The following is an 8,649-nucleotide window of genomic DNA, read 5'->3' as shown; positions in this document are numbered from 1 at the left end:
CTATCTGGATGCTACCCAATCTATCCGCTCCTTGGACCTACATCCTTTATTCGTGTCTTTTAAAGCGCCTCATCGACCTGTGTCAACTCCGACTCTGGCGCGTTGGGTGCGCTGGCTTTTGTCTTCAGCGGGTATTGACACTTCGGTTTTTACGCCTCACTCTGTTCGAGGTGCCATGGCCTCAAAAGCGTCCGCGGTCGGCTGTCGACTGGAGGACATCATGCGTGCAGCAGACTGGTCTAGGGAATCGACCTTCCGCAACTTCTATTTCAGACCTATTGAACATATCGCATCTCAAGTGATAGCACAGCTTTAAACTTGCATAATAGGAGCCTCCGTGTCTTTAATAAAATTCCCAGATTTTACTATTAACATGACGTAAAGTCATGATTTTATTAAAGACACGGAGGCGAGTATTATTCCCTCCCACCCTCCCGAGGTGAGTTTTTGGGATGAGATGCTATTGGATTCTTTGGGTAAGTTCAATTCGGTCTGTCTTTTGTTGTGATTTACGCATGTCATTTATATGTTATATTAATGATTTTCATTATGTTTTTCAGATTCCAGTTTTCTATGTTTGGAGATATCGACATTATGTTTTGATTCAAGTTTTCTCTCATTGATTTGCCTACAGTTTGTTTTGGTAAGTCTACAGTTTGGAGTTTGGATATTACCATATTTCTCTCTCTCTTTTAGCTTGATGTTGTCGGTTGGTTGCCATTTACTGTTCTGGACAAGTTGGATTTCGTTCTTCTTACCTGATCTTCGGTTTTCGCAAGAAAGAGGGGGATTATGGGAAACACAGGCCTTATATACTCACTTCCTCTGTTATGTGATTGGTTGCCTGTGTATCTATACTGTTTTTTCTTCATTTTTTACAATATTCATATTCCTCTATCTTTGCTGCTGAGGAAATAAAGAAAGAGTTATGCATAATACTCGCCTCCGTGTCTTTAATAAAATCATGACTTTACGTCATGTTAATAGTAAAATCTGGGAATTCTTCTTTCCAAATTGAGAAGTTTGTTGCATACAGCCACAATTTGATTGGAAGGAATGGAATTCTTTATCGCCCACTCCCCCTATTCTTTGAAACTGAGATAGGTGAATCTACAAACAATTCTACATGTATCCTGACTCATCTCAGCAGGGCCTCTGTCTGTAATCCCTTCTTTACCTGCATTTGTAAGAAGGCAAGTATGGGCAGAGGCTACATTCAACTTTGATGCTAACAGGGAATCTGTGTTCCAAAATTGGAACATGTTGCTGTAATCAGCACCTCCACTCAGTGGTTCTGCGTATGAAGAAACTCACCCCACTGAGTAGATGGAGATCCCACTCTAATTAACCATTCTGAAACACAGAGCGTAAATTATTATATAAGTGCAGATAATACATTGTATTACCATAAACACACAAATGCAACAAAATGTAAAGAGTGCAAAATAATAGCTAGCTTACAATAAACTCTGCTGCTGTAATGTCTCAGTCCTGAAGTTTATGCATGTATGAACTTAGTGGGGAATCGTGATGCAGCATACCCACATAGAACTAACCCAATTACCACCCAAATAATGACAGACAACATAGTATGGATGAAACAGGCCACAGCATTTATTATAACATATGACAAATATTGTGTAACACATCCATAATTTATTTTAATCTTTAGCTTTACTTGATATAAACCAAACGTCAAACATAAATAACCACAATTTACAAACAAGTTAACACATAGTGTCATACAGTATAACCGAACCGTCCTTGCCAATATACTGACCATGAGCCTATGCACCACTTCTTCTCACCTCCCCTCTCGGCATAAATTCCTTTTCCTTCCAATGCTTACCACCAGCCGACCATTTCCTCGCTCGGTGGGCACATCATAACAGGTAACCTAAGGTCAACCCTTTAGAGCAGGGGAGGTTGAGACCTGAAACTTGACCAACTCATTCCACATATTGACATAACCGCCTCAAACTTAATTGGCAAGGAAGCTGTTTGCTGGCCCGAATCCCTAGTGGCACTGAGGTAAGACCTCTCTCAACAAACTCACACACCACATAATCCCATCCACACATTCCTACACAACCAATCACACACATCTATCCCCACACTCATACATGTGCCCTTGTCCGCCTAGCTGCGCTCCCCAGAGCCTGGACCCCAAACACAGTCTGTATATAGTCAGAATACAGCCCCTCACCTACCAATGGCTTTGGTAAATCATACCTTGTGTCCCATAAGATGGTTGGTACACATTGTTGGGGCCCATGGTGTGAGTAGCACTACCAAGATGGATTTTATGTTGCCGATTTCAATAAAACATACTCAAACTCTTCAATAAGCCTCCGATAAAAGAAAATTAGTAATTGTTTTCCTTTATTCTAGTCACTCAGTAAGGATGAGAATTCACATGTCACTTAGGATAACTCTCGCTCACCAGATTGCTTGGTGTTCAATGCAGCACTCCTCAGCTGAGTAATTAGCTAAAGCAGCGGTTCCCAAACTGTGTGCCATGGCATCCTGGGCGTCACGGAATTATAGCACCAGGAAACATAACTACTGAGCAGGGGCTGGTTGGGTGCCAACGGTATTTTAAGAATGCGACCGGGCCCCTGTAATGTCGGCCAGCTGGGAGGAAGTGAAAGCCTGTCACTTCCTCCCAGCGTCATGCAAAGAGAAAGCGCGGGAGGGAGAGGAGGCAGCCGCAGTATGTGGGGAGAGAAGCAGTTCAGAGTTGCTCCAGACCCCTCACACACAGCAGCAAGCAGGACTCCAAGTAACCTCCTGGACATACAAGGTAAGCTAACAGGAGGGTGGCTGGAGATATATAAAAATATCACTTGTGTGTGTATCACAATGTGCTTTTGTCAGTGTGTGTGCACACATCTGTGTATGTGCATTTGTGTGAGTGCACATCTGTAAATGTGCATCTGTATATCAGGGTGTGTGCATGTATCAATGTTTGTGTGTGTCAGGGTGCGTGTGTGTATATGTCGGTGTATGCATGTGTAAAAGCGTGTGTGTGTATGTGTGTAGCAATGTATCTGTGTGTTAATGTGCATGTATATCTGTGTAAGTATGTATGTGGTAGTGTGTGTGCATACATCCAAGCAGTCAAACACCAGCACAAAATACAAACACACTCCTGCAATTTAGCACAAATATTACATACAAACACACCCCTGGGGGGTGATGATGAGAGGGAGGGGGTGATGATGGGGGAGTGATGTGACAGGGAGAGGGGGGTGATGTGAGAGGGGGTGATGTGAGAGGGAGGGGAGTGATGATGAGAGGGAGGGGGTGATGGTGAGAGGGAGGGGGTGATGGTGTGAGGGAGGGGCAGTGATGAGAGGGGGGTGATGGTGTGGGGGAGGGGTGATGATGAGAGGGAGGGGGTGATGATGAGAGGAAGGGGGGTGATGTGTGAGGGAGAGGGGGTGATGATGAGAGGGGTGGTGATGAGAGGGAGAGGGGGGTGATGGTGTGAGGGAGAGGGGGGTGATGGTGTGAGGGGGTGGTGTAAGAGGGAGAAGGGGTGATGGTGTGAGGGAGAGGGTTGATGATGAGGGGGTGATGTGAGGGGGGTGATGGTGTGAAGGGGGTGATGATGAGAGGAAGGGGGGTGATGGTGTGAGGGGTGGGTGATGTGAGAGGGAGAGGGGGGGTGATGGGGGAGACTAAATACCTTAATTCCCTGGTGGTCCGGTGGTCTCCCTGGTGGTCCGGTGGCCATAATATCTGGTCTGCAGCTCCACCGAGCTGCACACCATGAATCTCGCGAAACACAGTCAGAGCTTTGCTATGGTAACCCGCGGCAATGCTCTGATCAGATCGCAGGAGGGGCATCTCACCCGGCGGCATATCGAGCAAGCCACCGGGCCCCCTCCTGGTGCCGGGTCCTTGGTCAGTGATCCAGGACCTGACATAGTCTGCCCCGGGCACCCCCCTAGTGAGATGCACCAAGGCAGACTGCGCCCCTCCCCCCCCCCCCCCTTAGTACTCCACTCGGTAGAATAGTCAAGGTAGAAGCCGGAGACAAAATACAAAGAATCAATAATATAATAATAACAAAGTGTTTAACAAAGAAAAGTACATTCAGATATTGTCTGGTTTCCAAGTATGTCCTGGGGATGTAACTTTTGCCCAACATCAATCAATATAACGAGCTCTAGGACAACACAAGGGAAACCACAAAAAAAACCAAATAAAGCTTATATTGCTACAGAAGAGCTGTTATTAGTCTGTGGTTGACATGTGACTAGAAAGTTTGTGCGCAACAACGCACTCATGTTCTCATCAGTTAATTTAACAAAGAGGGGGGGCATAAAAGGATCCTGATTTGCAGTTGCTGTCTGTAACGGAGCTCCAGTACTTCAACCGAGTATCTCCACCAAGTCTGCTTCCTCGTAGCTATCTGGGACCCTGGAGAACTTCAGACACGGTCAGACCCAGTTGCCGAGGATTTACTGGGATCACTGAGGGCCTTTTCCACCCTGGACCAAACACCAGATAACACTTAGGTTAAAACAACAAGTCACTTTACTAGACACAGCACACATATTTTAAGCTCCCAACAGCCTAATTTACATACAATAGGGTGCAAAGAACACTATAATACAAGAAAGGGTGGGGTCAGACAATAGCAAGGGCTGATGAGAGATTGAGGATGGACAGGGCAGCTAGTTTAAACTGGTCTGGCAGTGTACCTGGGACAACGCCCTTCTGGGGAAACAATAGGACAGAAAAAAGGGGAAGAGGGAGAGGCACAGGGTGACCAAAACACAAAAGGAATATGAGAACCCACACATATTGTCTATCTTCCATCCCCAGTGATGGTGACTACCATTACACCGGCGTTACACAGAATGCCAGAGGAGACCGTAGACATGTGGAAAAGAGACAAGTGGCACGAGTAGCACTCATCGAGCACGCCCGGCAGGCACCTTGACACCAGGAAGTAACAGGAATGTTTTGTTTTTTTTACTTGTTCTTTATTATATTCAAATATTATTGGGTACAGAATGCAGAAAAGGGGGGGGGGGAGACACAATAAAGGGTTGTTCAGCATGACACACCTTGCCATTAATACATACACACAAATAGTCTTCCCTGCTTTTAGTTGGGGGCTATATCCCAATAGAGAGCTTAGGTCGTATGGAGAGGGTCCTGGGTGTAGTTGAAACGGTCAGCGTTTAATTTGTTGTGTAGTGTTGTGTACGTTTCTCTGAGTGCCCAGATTGGGAGTTGGTATGTTTTTAATATTCCGACAGTGGCTCCGTGTAGAGGTCTGTTTACTCAGTATCCGATGTGAGGTTGCCTGTTTAATTTCAAACAGGTTCTGCGGGGTTAATGTGGCAATATGGTGTGCCGTGGCTGGTGTCTGAGTTATGCGGCCCTGTCGGGTCATCTCTGGTTAGGGCATTGTAGGGGGCACAAAGCAGCGTGTCGTATATTGCTGCAAGGCATGTTAGGGAGGGTAACAAGGGGGTATTGGGTGCGGTACCAGGTGGTGTTGTCATGTTTTGGCAGAGTGTTGTGGTGAGGTGTTAGTCAGATTCAGGGTCTAGTGCTATCTTGAGGTGTATTGGTGTGTAGCATGGGGGTGGGGCAGAGATCTTTAGATCTTCGTGGGTGTTGTTTCCTTAGTTCTTGGTCATGTAAGCCTTATGTCGTGTTAGGCTGTGATGCTTTGTTTAGGTATTGCTGATTTTTGTAGGTGGGCTCTCCACAACTCGGCAATGGTTGGGCTCAGCTTCCCTATGTTCAGTTGGTTCCACATAAGGAGTTCGTAATCTACTGTTGCCGACACGAGGGTCGTGATTTCTGGGACTGAAGGAAGAGTGGGGGTCTTCCAGTTTCTGGCTATCAAGGTGAACGTATCTTGAGGTGTATTGGTGTGTAGCATGGGGGTGGGGCAGAGATCTTTAGATCTTCGTGGGTGTTGTTTCCTTAGTTCTTGGTCATGTAAGCCTTATGTCGTGTTAGGCTGTGATGCTTTGTTTAGGTATTGCTGATTTTTGTAGGTGGGCTCTCCACAACTCGGCAATGGTTGGGCTCAGCTTCCCTATGTTCAGTTGGTTCCACATAAGGAGTTCGTAATCTACTGTTGCCGACACGAGGGTCGTGATTTCTGGGACTGAAGGAAGAGTGGGGGTCTTCCAGTTTCTGGCTATCAAGGTGAACACTGTACATAGTATGAGGAATATAATTTTCTGAGTTGGTTTGGGGATATTATCTGGAAGTAGCTTGAGAAGTACTGCTGCTGGTTCGTGCGTTAAGGTATAGTCTGTGATTTCACGGATCAGAAGTTCGGTGGTTTTCCATAGCTCATTTACTGTATCGCAGGATCACCATATATGCAACATAGTGCCTACGTGTGAATTACATCGCCAGCATATGTCTGTTGTGGCAGGGTATATGGAATGTAGCTGGGAAGGTACAATGTACCACCTATAAATATTTTATGTGATGTCTCACATAAGTGGGCAGCGCAGGTGGTTAGTCCTTCGTGGGCCATGAAGATTTCCTCCCATTCTTGTGGAGTTATTTGCCCTTGGAGATCTTCTTGCCAGTCTCTCATGAACTTCCAGTCAACTTCCAATTTGGGGTTCGCTAGGTGGTGATAGCAACCTGAGAGCGTTTTCTTTGGGGGTGTTGTCGCTAGGCAGTGTAGTTCGAACTTCGTTACTGAGGCTCGTAGTGTCTGTTTCCTCATGCTGATCGCATTTTCCAATAGTAACGCTTTTATTTGGAGGTAAGCGAACGTGAAGTTCGAGGGAAGAGTGTACTCTGTTTGTAGGGCTGGGAAAGGTTTTAGACCTTCAGTTGTGTAGAGGTGGTATAGGTGTGTAATGCCGTTCTCGTTCCATTTCTGGTGTGGGAATGTGCCATTACAGTGGTATATGGTCTTGATGGGGGTGGCCAGTGCCCATGGGTGGGCCGAGCATAGTTTGCTTCTGTTGGCGTCCCATGTAGATATCAGGAGTTTGGTGGTGGGCAGCATGTCCAGAGTTCGAGGTCTTAGATTTTGGGGTGTCCATAGTGTGGAAGGCAGGTCCTTGTTGCTGCTGAACTGACTTTCCAATGCCACCCATTGGGGTTATGTGTGGTCGAATGTGCGCAGATGACATTTGTGAGGAGGGCCGCTTGGTAATATGATTTTAGGTTCGGGAATCCCATGCCTCTCTTTTACGTGTCTGAAGAGTAGAGCTTCTGGGACTCTGGGGTGCTTTCCGCCCCAACTAAAGCGTAAGAGGGTAGCTTGTAGTCTTGTCAGGTAGCTTTGTGGTACTTTGATTTGTAAGGATCGGACAAGATATAGGATTATTTATATTGGTATGTATCTGCGAGGGTTAACGAGACTGGGTTATGATCCGATATTGTGGATGTGTTTATGTCGCATGACCTGACCTGTTGTAATTGAGCATTGCTCATTAGGAACCCATCTATGCGGGAGTACGTATTGTGGACCTGGGAGTAGTGAGTATATTCCCTGGTATTAGGATGTAAGGTTCTCCATATATCGTAGAGGCCATATGAGAACAGTAATTTATTCATGGAATTGCAGTATTTGTGTAGGGACTTTTTGCGTTTTGTGGAGTATCGGGCTGTGGAGTCTGCATTGGGATCTAGTATGTGGTTAAAGTCACTGCTGATGACTGTAGTGCCTGTCTGGTGTTTCTCCACTTTGGCGAGGAGTGAGGCCAGATACGGCTTCTGATTATCGTTAGGAGAGTAGGAGTTCACTATTGTGTATGTATTGTTGTTCAGGGTGCATATTAAAATGATGAATCTGCCTTGCGGATCAAGTTGGAGTGAAATTAGATCGAAGGCTAGAGAGTGGCTCAGTAGGATCGACACTCCTTTGCTCTTAGATGGGGAGGTAGCGTGGAATTGGTGTGGGAAGTTCTTAAGTCCAAGTGTGGGATTAGAGTCGTGTTTGAAATGTGTCTCCTGCAAGCAGACAATGCTATTGAGCTCCCTGAGGAGGGTGTGCCGTTTGTAGGGCGAGTTTAGCCCGCGAACATTGTGGGTAAGTATCTTCATCATGGAAGTTATACAGTGGGTCTTTTTGTAAGTGTTGGTGGGGAGGGGGCGGCGTCAGGCCTGCTGGGGTTGAGGGTCTGTCCGTGTGCCTGGCCTTGGTTGGTTATGAGAAACCGTCAGTGGTTTAGTCGTGAACTGGTACCTTGAGATGTGAATCAGCTGCGTAATGCAAAATACAGAGCAATATAAAACAAACTAATACAGTTAAACAATCAAACAATTAATAAGTAATAAGTAAAGAAAGTATCATATAATGGTGACTTTCAGAGGTATGTGCCGTAGCTATGGCACTTCTTAATTGGGGGTGATGTGAGCGGGTCGGGCCATATGGAGGCCGCTCGGGGCCCATTTGGGTCGGGTTCTCTCTGGCCCTTCTTTCTCTGTGAGTTTTTACGTTTTGGCGCATTCGGCGCCTATATGAGGAGCAAGATGTCTTATGTGTAGCGTTGGAGGCAATTGCTACAGTGGGTGTTGCATGGTAAGCCTATGTCAGCAAAGTTAGTTTAAAGTTTGTGGTAGTGGGTCTATGGGGGGGTCAAACATGTTACCCCAGCTCTCTCTAGTAGAGTGCATCAGAGGGGATAAGGTAAGGGTATT

This window comes from Pelobates fuscus, chromosome 5 (assembly GCF_036172605.1).
Source record: "Pelobates fuscus isolate aPelFus1 chromosome 5, aPelFus1.pri, whole genome shotgun sequence".
Lineage (NCBI taxonomy): Eukaryota > Metazoa > Chordata > Amphibia > Anura > Pelobatidae > Pelobates > Pelobates fuscus.
Note: the sequence above shows the minus strand (reverse complement) of the source record.